Source organism: Priapulus caudatus, unplaced genomic scaffold (genome assembly GCF_000485595.1).
Source record: "Priapulus caudatus unplaced genomic scaffold, Priapulus_caudatus-5.0.1 Scaffold1381, whole genome shotgun sequence".
In the NCBI taxonomy this organism is placed as follows: Eukaryota; Metazoa; Priapulida; class Priapulimorpha; order Priapulimorphida; family Priapulidae; genus Priapulus; species Priapulus caudatus.
The window spans coordinates 31,662-43,921 of record NW_014578442.1 but is presented as its reverse complement, the minus strand read 5'-3'; positions in this window follow the sequence as shown (position 1 = coordinate 43,921).

Below are 12,260 nucleotides of genomic sequence, written 5' to 3'. Positions count from 1 at the left end.
ATAGTGACCTATAACGATACGATGCGGGATCCAATGATTTTACAGACTAAAATTATTAATTCAATGGTTAACATTCTCAATTTCTTTAGAGAGGTATAATTATATTCCATGATCGGAGAGGGGGAAACATCGAAAAACTATAGCAACCAAATGCCCAAACCTGCTCAATTTCTGGGTACACGCCTATTTGATAGAGTAAATAAGAATCGATCAGAAAACCAAACAATGGATATAATTGTTTCATCATTGACGTCTATTATAGGTCTAGTTACAAATCTAACTATTTTTCACATTTTTCTTCCATTTACGCCTGCACAATGGTATTATAAACATTGCTTAATCACTGCACGGAATGAATATGGCCTTTAGTATACGCCCGTTATGGAGCGAAAGGCCGTGAGGAAAAAGGAAGAGGGGGACGAAGGCGGAGGTAAGACGAAGACCGGTGAAGAAAATAAAACAAGCAGAAATAAGGATAAAAGGAGAACGAAATAAAAGGGGAAGAAGGCAGGGGCGGAGAAGAAGAAAAAGAAGAAGACGAGGCAGAAGGACGAGAAACGAAACTAGGGAGTGGTGAAGACAGCGACGGCGCAAGAAGAGAACTAAAGATAAGGTAGATGAAAGAGTAAAAGAGTAGGAGCGGGAGGAGAGAGGAGGATGGACGAGAAGCGAGTGCGGAGAGGTGGAGCGGGGCAGAACGGGGGCGGTGGAGGTCGGAGAGGGGAGGGGAGGAGCGGATTTGTGGGCTGCATTGGACTAGTATAATACGACTACGATGATTATGCTATATAAACATGTAAATACTTTGCCGAACGAGAGAATAAGAAACCCAATTTTGTTATTATTTACCCCTGGTATTATCAGTGTATACGCTCTTGATATCATCAGGAGCGTATAATGACAAATATTGTATTTGTCATTATACGCTCCTGATATCATTGATAACACGAGAACGCGTACGTGGTTATCCGAGCGCGCGCTGGTTCGTCCCGAGCAACTTAGCGGTGGCGCTAGTGTCGACCATACGGACAGAGCCGAGAGCGTAGGGTGGACGATCAACAACTGTTCAAGGAAAGTAGGAGCGAAAGTAGAGCTACTCGCTAGCCGCTAGTATTGCTATTGAAACCCATGTTTCTCTAGTATTAAGATTATGGTGCCGTGTTACATTCTGCTGGCTAGTCTTGCGATTGTGTTTCCAGGGCAGTGTACAGGTTATCAATATGATTCACAGCGGAAACTTCGTCGAGAAGTACTAACTGGACACGCAAATGTTATAACATCAAATGAAAATCATGCCGACTTCAACATCCCATACGACGGAACAGTTAAACTTGGAAATGAATCTTTATACATCTACAATTACAACATTTCGGGTGGCAAGGTAACAATTAATGAATTATAGTTACTACGGTTGTCTTATACACTCTAGCTGCTTTGTGTATAGTAATATACTACTACTAGTACTACTACTATAGTTTGGATCTATTCCAAACTAAACCCTACCAGTACCGTAATCTCACTTAGCTTTGCCGATGCTAAAACTTGGTCCCTGGCTTTAGTTTTAAAACTAACTAGGCCTATTCTATGCCATGGTTCCCCCATATTGCTATGCTTCGTCAGGCTGGTGCCCCGATACACCTCAGAACTGTTCTAAATTGGATGGTTAGCATAAAGCTGCGAGATGGGCAGGGCCGGACTAAGCGTGTGGGTGGCCCGGGGCACGCAATTATGTGGGGGCCCTATAGTCTGTATTTTTTCTGCACTTTCATGCTTGCAAATTCAGAGAGTATTTCATCATGTTTCAACAAATTTAAAATGTCACTTTCGATAGCGAGAATACTGAGGTTTACCAGTCTCTGTTGGCTCATCGTGGTTCTCATGTGATTTTTAATCAACTTGAGTTTTAAAAATGACCTTTCACCGCTACAATTCGAGATCATCAATGAAAGATAGATTCTCAGAGCAATTTCGGTATTAGGGAAAGTGTCCTTCAGCTGAACAGCAAAATTCAGTCAGAGAAACAGCATGGGAAACGCATCACTTCAACGTTACATGCTAAGAATTTTGTGGATCACAATAACGACAGTTTTGTAAATTTTAGGATACTCTAAATGTGGGGGGCCCCAAATGTGGGGGGCCCGGGGCACGTGCCCCTGTTGCCCCGCCCTTAATCCGCTAGTGTCTCCGAGTCTGCTCGCAGCTATGTTTAATGTGAATTAGCTTGTCTTGTCTTAGCTATAACATGCAGCAACAGAAAATCATTTCTCCTCAATATATAATAAAATTTCTAATTTCGTAATAAATTAACAAAGAGAACAACATACTTGTTTCTTCCATTCTGCTGCTAGCAACGTCGCCAGGATTCGTCTGCAATCTGTCGGCAGCCGTCGGCTGTACTCGATCCTTCCTTGCGCGCTCATCCCTATCTTCCTGTTTTTCCTGCTTCATCTTCCTCATTCTCAGCTTCCTGCTTCTCCCGCCCTTCCTCTGTCCTCTCCCGACGCCATCCTGCCTCTTCGGCAACTCCAGGGGGCTATTCGGTCGGAGACGCTCGTCTCTCCACCTGGCGGCGACTCCGCTGCTCTCGTCGGAGCGGTAGTCGTATTTCGATTCGGTGAGACGACGGGATATGTCTGTCGCTAGAATGCGCGACGTGCCGCGATCGGTCGAACCGGCCCGGTTTCGGATCCGGGCGGATGGGTTTCTCGTCGGCTGCTTCAGCCGCCGCTGCTGTCGGCGCCGCGACGATGTGTAGCGGAGTCCGCTAGGGGGCGATAGTGGAGCCCAGCCCGCGCGGCCTCGCTGTTCAAACCACGGCAGGATGCTGACGTCATCGTCGGCTGGAAGACCGCAAACAGAGTTATAAATTATTCATGGTTGCAGTAAGTTTGGGGGTTTATCATTCTGATGAAGAATTAGGGTTTCGGGTTGGGAATTAATTTTTGCGGTTAGGGTAGGGGTAATGTTATGGGCTACTGGTGATAATAGAAATAAACTACTACTAATGGTTAACATACATGTGGTTTTTAGTTATGATTGGCGATGTTAGGGTTAGGCTGTCATAGGATTAAAAATTAAGATCAAGTTTATGTCCGATGTTTAATCATGTTTGTTAAAAAGCTCATGCTTTATATATTATATTATATATTGGTCTATACTGTATACTATATTATATATTAGTTTATACGCTACACTGTATTATATATTAGTCTATGCTATACTATATTATCTGTATATCTATGTTAGCTATTATATCTGAGGAGAAATAATAACTGTTTTTATAATCGTTCCTGATCAAATACATAATTATATCAATAAATCAATAAATCAATAAATATTATTTACTATTAGATATATATAAAAACATCTCTCTTTCTCTCTCTAACTCTCTCTCTCTCTCTCTCTCTCTCTCTCTCTCTCTCTCTCTCTCTCTCTCTCATATATATATATATATATATATATATATATATATATATATATAAATATATATTTTATACATATATATATTTATATATATATATATATATATATATATGTGTATATAGGTATATATAATGTATATATATGTATATAGGTATATATAATGTATATATATGTATATATATATAATAATTTTTATTATTTATTTATATTAAACTTGAGTTTATACTCTATGTTATGTTATAATCTATACAATATATTAATCTATGCTTTACCCGGATCGTTGATCTCTCTGTCGTCGTCAGCCACGTCCGTCGCCACAGCGTCGGCGCGTATCCTCCCGGATGACGAGGGAACCGCCAGATTCCATCTGCGCTCCGTAAAGCCGCGTGAGTCGCCGGCGTCAACGTCACCGCTGTCACGTGACGCCAAGGCCGAGCAGACGACCGATAGCATGAGACAGACGTGTCCATGTCTTATCATGCCGTGAGATTATTTTTACGAATAAAAAATTAGGGTGAATATAACACAACTATTGCTGAACTCGCTGGGAGCGAAGCTAGCGTGCGTGTGCCTGTGTTGTCTGGGACATAGCAACGCGGGTTGCCTAGATGCGCGCACGACGCACAAAGAGAGAGCGCGCGTCACGAAACAATGGCAAGTGTGACGCTACACTAATAAACAACGAAAGAACAGAGTACGCTCGTGGCTTCGAGTTTTATTAATTTATAATAAGTAAATAATTATATTAATTAATAATTATATTTATAATTATAATATATAAAGAATATACATAATAATTAAAATAATGATATTAATAATAATAAATTAAATATGATTATAAATAAATAAATATTCAATATTAGTAGTATTCATAATAATACTCACACTAATTTGATGAGGAATAAAGTTATAATGAAGTTGATGCACTTATCAGGAAAAAGAAAAAGAAGTAGAAGAAGAAGAAGAAGAAGAAGAAGAATTATATAATAATAATAATAGCAGTGATGTAGTGGAGGGTATACTTATGTATACGCCGTATACTTAAAAAGAGGAGGACATTTTTAGGTATACGCACGTATACTAAAAAAATAATTAGGCTATAAATACAAAAAACTATTTGTATTTTTGTTTGTACGTTGTTACTGTGTACAAACTGTTTGTACGTAGTACTACGTACAGTAGTACTAGTGTAGTGCACGTGTTTAATAATCAAAATTATACATACAAAGTAAAAAGTGATGTTATAACACTGGTATGTATCTTCATGAATATTTGTGTCAAGCTACACAACAAAATGTACGAAATGAGGAAGGATATTAGTCTACTTGTACATTGCTCTTTACCAAACAAAACATTTGGAGGTCTATGACAGCGTGTGTCTTATAAAAATCTGTATAAAACAATTAAATTACCTCAGACACTTTATCATGATATACATTGATGAGTATTGCAGAAACTAGAACTAGAGAATCAATACTATGACAACGGCTTGATCATTTTTGGATTATTTTGTGTCTTGGTAAATTTAGACATATAGCTAGGGCTTATGCAAGATTGATCTGAAGATATGACTCACCAATGCTTCCTTTGATTTGAATTTTGATGCCTTTTGCAAAACCTTACATTAAAATTTTGAAGTGATATTTATTGTGAAAGATGATTTTTTTGTGTTTGTTCCTTTGTAATTTTGATTTGGTCAGGGTTGGGTCACTGGGGGGGGGGGGAGGGCACTGATTGTGAATAACCACTACGGCGCAGCGCCTCGTTGTTGGCTTAATTGTTGCTTTGAGGATTGAGCTATCAGTATAAGGGAGTATACCCAAAAAATAATTTACCACTACAACACTGAATAATTGTAATAATAATAATAATAATAATAATAATAATAATAATAATAATAAATGTCTTGGGTATTGTAACGTTTAAATGATGTTGGATGTAGAAATGATGAATAAGAAGAATCCAAACTTAATTCGGTAACCGGAATAAACCTTAATAACTGCTCGCACACAGTGTGTCCATCTTGCACAAAGACAACGCAACGCGCACTCCTCTCGCGATCACCACCAGACTCTCGACACCTACATTTCTCTTCCCTCTCCAAAACCCCGCCATAATCCCACATGTCTACACCCGCTCTGCTCACCATCCATTTCACAATTACCCTATAAACTCCCAACCTAAAACACGTTTAAAATTCTCTCTAATACATTAATGTAGCCGCAACAAGATGTGCGATGCTGTGTCTAGATAGACTATTACTAAAACAACCCCTAGTCTAGCTCCACTGACTACTCTATTTAAACATCTGTACATCACATGTTACATTTATCTTTCTCCTTTTCATAACACGGTGCCCCATCGTGATTTCGGACTCCTGGCCGATCTAAACTATATTTTCAACTATATTTACTGAATCATTACCTCCGCCAGAGGCTTGGCGGAGGTTATGTGTTCACCGGCGTGTGTTTGAGTGTTGGTTTGTGGGTTTGTGAACATGCACGTTTCAGTTCACTTCCGCTAGGTGCGATGGCTGTAGACTTACAAACACGCAACCACAGGCTGAGGGGCAACCACAGTCCTCCCCACCTGCACGCTCGCCATTCAGCGAATATCTATCTATCAATCTATAGGTTTGTTTGTGTACAGCCTAACTGAAAAAGTTATGGACGGATTGTTATGAAATTTCTCTCTCGCTCTCTCTCTCTCTCTCTCTCTCTCTCTCTCTCTCTCTCTCTCTCTCTCTCTCTTTCTCTCTCTCTCTTTCTGTTTCTCCGTGTGTGTGCATAGATTGATATGATAACATTCTGTCAGTAGACCTCACTTGGGAAATCGGAAGAAGATCTTGCATGTAAGGTGCCAGCTACCTATACCAGTCAATACACAATCTGGCTACGTTAGTGTGTTAGCGCATGCGCAATATCTCACCAGGAGAGTTATATTTTGTGATGAATTATTATGCATTTAATATGGTTAGAAAATATCTCAGCATAGATTTCTGTAATAAATTGTTATCTGTAGACCTGTGTGTATAATTAGGAGAGCGCCCTAGACTGTAGGGTACAAAACTCCTACTTCATCTCATCCTGTTCTTTCCCTTGCCTCCCTCGTCCCTCGCTCAGCCTGTTTCTTCTTCCACCGTCCCTCAGCTATCTTCCCTGCCGCCCTTCCTTAGTAACCCACCCCTCTACCTCTCTCAACAAGCGGTATTGTGCAGTTTGCTTTAGTCCGAACTGCACGCCTGAAACGGTGCTCGCGGATGCGCAATATCTCATGCGCGGAATAATATTTTGCGGAAATTATGTATTTAAAATGGAGAGGAGGTATTCTAGCATAGATTTATATGATAACATTCTATCAGTAGACCTCACGTAAGAAATTGGAAGAAGATCTTGCATGTAAGATCCCTGCTGCTAATGATGACATGATTGACGTGATACACCACGGGTCACGCTGACGGAAACATAAATAAATACGACGTCTCTCTCTCTCAAAGTGGTCATTGACATTCAGTCTAAATTCCAAGGTTATGATATTTTGGATTTGATGATGTCGTATTTATATTTTATGTTTCTGACAGATGGCTCCAGTGACATGGTAAAGCAAACACATGCATATAATGAGTCAATGAGTGTCATCAGATATAACAATGAAATTGTTGCACGGATATAGAAAGACGTGCGTTCATACGTGCGTGCGTGCGTTCTTTCGTGCGTTCGTACGTGCGTTCATACGTGCGTGCATGCGTTCTTTCGTGCGTTCGTACGTGCGTTCGTGCGTTCGTACGTGCGTTCGTGCGTTCGTACGTGCGTTCGTACGTGCGTTCGTGCGTTCGTACGTGCGTTCGTACGTGCGTTCGTGCGTTCGTACGTGCGTTCGTGCGTTCGTACGTGCGTTCGTGCGTGCGTTTGTACGTTCGTACGTGCGTGCGTTCGTGCGTGTGGGCGTGCGTTCTTTCATGGGTTCGTACGTGCGTTCGTGCGTTCGTGCGTTCGTACGTGCGTTCGTGCGTTCGTACGTGCGTTTGTGCGTTCGTGCGTTCGTACGTGCGTGCGTTCGTGCGTGTGGGCGAGCGTTCGTACGTGCGTGCGTGTGTGAATGTGTGCGTTCGTACGTGCGTGTGTGCGTTTTACGTGCGTGTATGCGTGCGTGCGTTTGTACGCGCGTGTGTGCGTGCGTGCGTGTGTGCGCTTGCGTTTGTACGCGCGTGTGTGCGTGCGTGCGTTGTTACGTGCGTGCGTGCGTGCATGCGTTTGTACGCTCGTGTGCGCGTGCGTGCGTTGTTACGTGTGTGTGTGCGTGCGTGCGTTGTTACGTGCGTGCGTGCATGCGTGCGTGCGTGCATGCGTGCGTGCATGCGTTTGTACGCTCGTGTGCGCGTGCGGGCGTTTGTACGTGCGTTTGTACATGTGTGTGTGCGTTCTTGCGTCCGTACATGCGTGTGTGCGTGCGTTCTTGCGTCCGTACATGCGTGCGTGCGTTCGTACGTGCGTTCTTTCGTTCGTTCGTACGTGCGTTCTTCCGTTCGTTCGTACGTGCGGTCTTCCGTTCGTTCGTACGTGCGTTCGTGCGTACGTACGTGCGTGCGTGCCTGCGTGCGTGCGTTCGTACGTTCGTACGTGCGTGCGTGCCTGCGTGCGTGCGTTCGTACGTTCGTACGTGCGTGCGTGCCTGCGTGCGTGCGTTCGTGACGTCGCCTGTGGGGGGTTTCGGGCGGGCGTGCTTCGTACGTGCTGTGCCCTGTTGCGTGGTTTACAGTGTCGTGCGTTTGTACCGCGTGTGTTGCGTGCCGGCGTCGTGTGACGCGCGGTGTGTGCCGGCGTGCGTTTGTACGCGCGTGATTGGCTCTGTCCGTACCAATGTGCGTATGTTACGTGTGTGTGTGTGTGTGTGGCGTGACGCGTACATGCCGGTTTGTACGCGTCCTTTGTTGCGTGCGTCGCGTAGCAATTGTGAAGTTTCGGTATCGTTCGGCATGCTGTCGTTTTTCGTCGTCGCGTTCTCACGTGGCGTATTCGTGAGCCGTTTCGTCACCGCTTGCGTCGTCGTCGCTTTACGCCCTCAGTACACAATTGCCGTTGCGTTCGTGCGTTCTATCGCCGGTCTGTTTCAATCTCAATCTGTGCACATCGTTCAGTTACGTTCGCGGCGGATGTTGCGTCCTGCGGTGCCAGGTGCTTCCGCTTTACGCTACCGTTGTGTCCGTATGGATTCCGTGTGGGGTGCGTGCGTTCGCTTACGTGTGCGCTGTGCTGGTTGCGGCGGTCGTTTGTAGCCGCGGCCGCTTCTGTTGCCCCCCCACCTCTTCCCTTCATGTCACTATTCCGTGCCCTAACTCTCTCCGATTCTGTCCCCTCCGCTCCGATCCCAGCGTAACAGTCCCGCTTGACCCGCGCGGAGTTCTGCCCCTCTCCCTTGCCACCTACGCGACACCCTTTCTCCCCTCTTTCCGTGCGCTGTGATTATGGTTGCCAGTCGCGTAGCTCGAGATCGCCGCGAAGTGTGCCGTGTGCTTGCGTACGTACGTTTGTACGCGCGGTATGCCGGGGGCGGTTTGACAGTTGTTCGACGTGCAGCTGTGCAGTCGCGTTTCGACAGTTTGTTTACGTAGCGGAGTCGAAGAGAACCGCTATTCGTTGTGGTGTACCGTGCGTGCGTCGCTGTGTGTATGTAATTACGTAGAATATACAAAAATACGTTGATGTAATATTTTACTTGGCCCGTCACAACCATAGCGTGATGCTGAAAACCTAATGCAGTTTGCAGTGGTAAAAAAATATTTTTATACGCACCAAACGCAACCGAATCAACAATTTTTCAAATTTCTTAGCCCTATTCAAACCAATGCGGGTTGCGTGTGAGCTTGCGTGTGGTTGCAGTGTGGGTTGGTATGGGTGGTGTGGGTGGCGAACTGAAACTTATATTCCGCCAAGTAGTCTGCGATCATTCTGCCGTACGAGTCGCGGTAGCAGAGTTGCGGTGAGTTCGCGTGCAGAACTTACGAATCTTGCCGTTTGAGTTGCGCTTCAAAACTTACAATGGTCATCTGCGACTCGCCGTGCTAGTTGCGTGCAATGCGAATAGCTGCGTCACCCGTGTTAAACACCTGTCAAAACTGTGACTGCCAGCCTCAGGCCAGGGCGTCCCAGGGGAACCTGTACTTTGGGTGTTTTGCTTGGGTGAGTGCGAGTGACCAAGACTCTCCGTAGCCAGCTCACTCGTACATCCTCGGGGGGCATTCCTCGCATGAAATTCATTGGAATGGCAGCTTTGTCCTCGTTCCGGAGCTCCACCAGAAGGCTGCGTCGACGAGACCAAAGTCAAAGGCGCCTGCTAATCTATGGTCTCAACCCAACACTCTTCTTCTTCTTCTTCTTATTCGTCTTCTTCTTCTTCTTCTTTCTTCTTCTCCCCCTCTGTTATATCTATTTCTGTATGTTGTTGGTGTGCCTAAATTGACCAGATGCTTAAACCTGATATCCAATAACAGCAGAGGTAGTCCCATGTTTGCACCTCGGAACAGGCCGGCAACAAACTGAACCGATCTAGAACAAGGCCAACTATTTATAACCATTTCTCAACACGCCTGTACGTACGCACATAACACGCAACTATAGGTTTGGATACCGACTGGGAATTACGCAGAACTAGGCTGGGGGTACCGCTAGCACAGCAACATGCCCAATTGATCGCAACCAGGCACGCAACCACCCGATCGGCAACAGATCGCAACAGGTACGCAACACAGTTCGAACATGTACGCGACAAAACTGCGCCAGACTACCTCCAAGATTTGGACCTGCGATCACCTGCGTTCATAACTTAGTCGAGTTGCCCGTACCTCGTTGCCGATCGTGTGTGCGATGTGCGTGTTGCGGATCGGTTCGTTGTCGGTAGGTACCTGCTTGCGTCCCCTGTTGCGCTTATCAAGATTGATCGCAGCATTCGCGATAGAGATTTTGTGAACAGGTTCAAAAATTTACTGAACTTACTCTGCGCTGGTTGTCTCGATTCACCTGCGTGCTTGTTGGCGGCGTACTTCAAACTATAAAAACCTACTTTAGTTGCGTGTGAGTTGCACGCTGTCGTAACTATAATGCCCACTATTTATATTCGCAACATACGCAACTGTGCATCGCGTATTGGTGTGACGGGACCGTTTAATAATAAAAACCTTAATAACGTCAAACTAGCATGTTCGGAGGTACTTGGAACAGGACCAAGGGGCAGTCGGAATAACTTCGATGAGGATGGCCCCGAGATGTCGATGAGCTGCTACGGAGAGTTGGTCCTCGCATCACCAAGCAAAAAACCAAGTTACAGGTTGCCATGGACCCCGTGGCCCCTTGAAGGCTGGCAAGGTCACTTTGCGGCAACCTGGTCTTCGGCGGGTCACCAAAGTACTCCGACAGGCATGTCTGTTACCGGTTATTACAGGTTGTTCGTATTATTAAACAGGTTTTCTATATTACAGGTTTTCACCAGCGTGACCGATATTCGCAATTAGCGCAGCGCAACTAGGCACGCAGGGTCCACAGCGATACTCTTGTAAAGTTTTGAACGCATACTCAAGACGATCAAACTTCGTAAGGTATCGTGCACGCAACTCACACGCAAACTGCGTACGCAGGTCGATCGCAATATATTGGGTGGAGATGCATAAGGTGTAGTTCGCAACCCACACGGCAACCGCAGTTACGGCCCCACACGCAAACGCCACACGCAACTCTACACGCAACCCAGTAGCGTTGAATAGGCTAGACATTGACAATAATTGTGATTTGGGTTCGCGGTTGTGCGTATAAAAATTTTTTTACACGGCACACTCATTAGGTTTCGGTAGGGGGTCTCGCTTGATGTTAGCGGTGGGTGCAAAGTCCTCCGAATAAAGACAAAGTCGTTTATATTCGAAGTTATTCGGAATATATAAACAACAACATTTGGAGAAAATGCGTTTTTAAGACTGGAGACTGAAAGTCGCGTGTCAACTTACGTCAGATTGATGAATACAATCATTAGACGCGGAGAACATTTGATTTGAACACATATTAGCATCAAGATACAGCTGTTGTTGACCGAACGTTTCTTAACAGTATCACAATTGCCATTCGTATGATGATTTGTGTTACTTCAGCCACACCCCAAAATGGACGAATCTTTCGTTGAGTTGACATTCCGTGTTTGGTTTCTGTAATAATAGCTGATAATTACTACATTTTAAACCGAATGGCGAAGGTCTGCTGAACGACGGCGACGGTCTTTGGTTAATATATCGCGTACCATTTCGAAGAAATTTGAAACAATGTAATAATGGCCGATTTATATACTCTCAGGGAAAAACTGGAATGGTTTTCCATTTACTTCTGCATTCGTGAGTAGCTGGAGACTGATAAGCCGCAAAATTTGATATTACGGATTTCTAGTAAAATGATGCTTCTCGGCATCAGAAAATGGAGGAGGTCAGGGCGGATATGCTAAACTCGCCGGCAATCCGGTAAGGTATCGAGAAATTATTCATAAAGATAATGTATTGTGTTTATTATACTACTATATATATACAATAGTATACATATGATATATATCAGACCTAGCCTGGTCGGGGGGGGGTTCGTAAGGCGTTTGCCGAACCCGCTCCTCCGCATGCCCACGCGGAGCAAAAAATAAACAACAATTTCCATTTCGGGTAAATATTTGCTGAACGACATTTTTCACCTTCAATTGTACTTGCTCACCAGACCGCTCCATTTAGCACCCCCTCCTTTCGCCGTAGTCTCCCCGCTGATTTGTAATATATTGCAAAATCTCCAATCGTGCTCCAGCCACCTCTCCCCCCACTT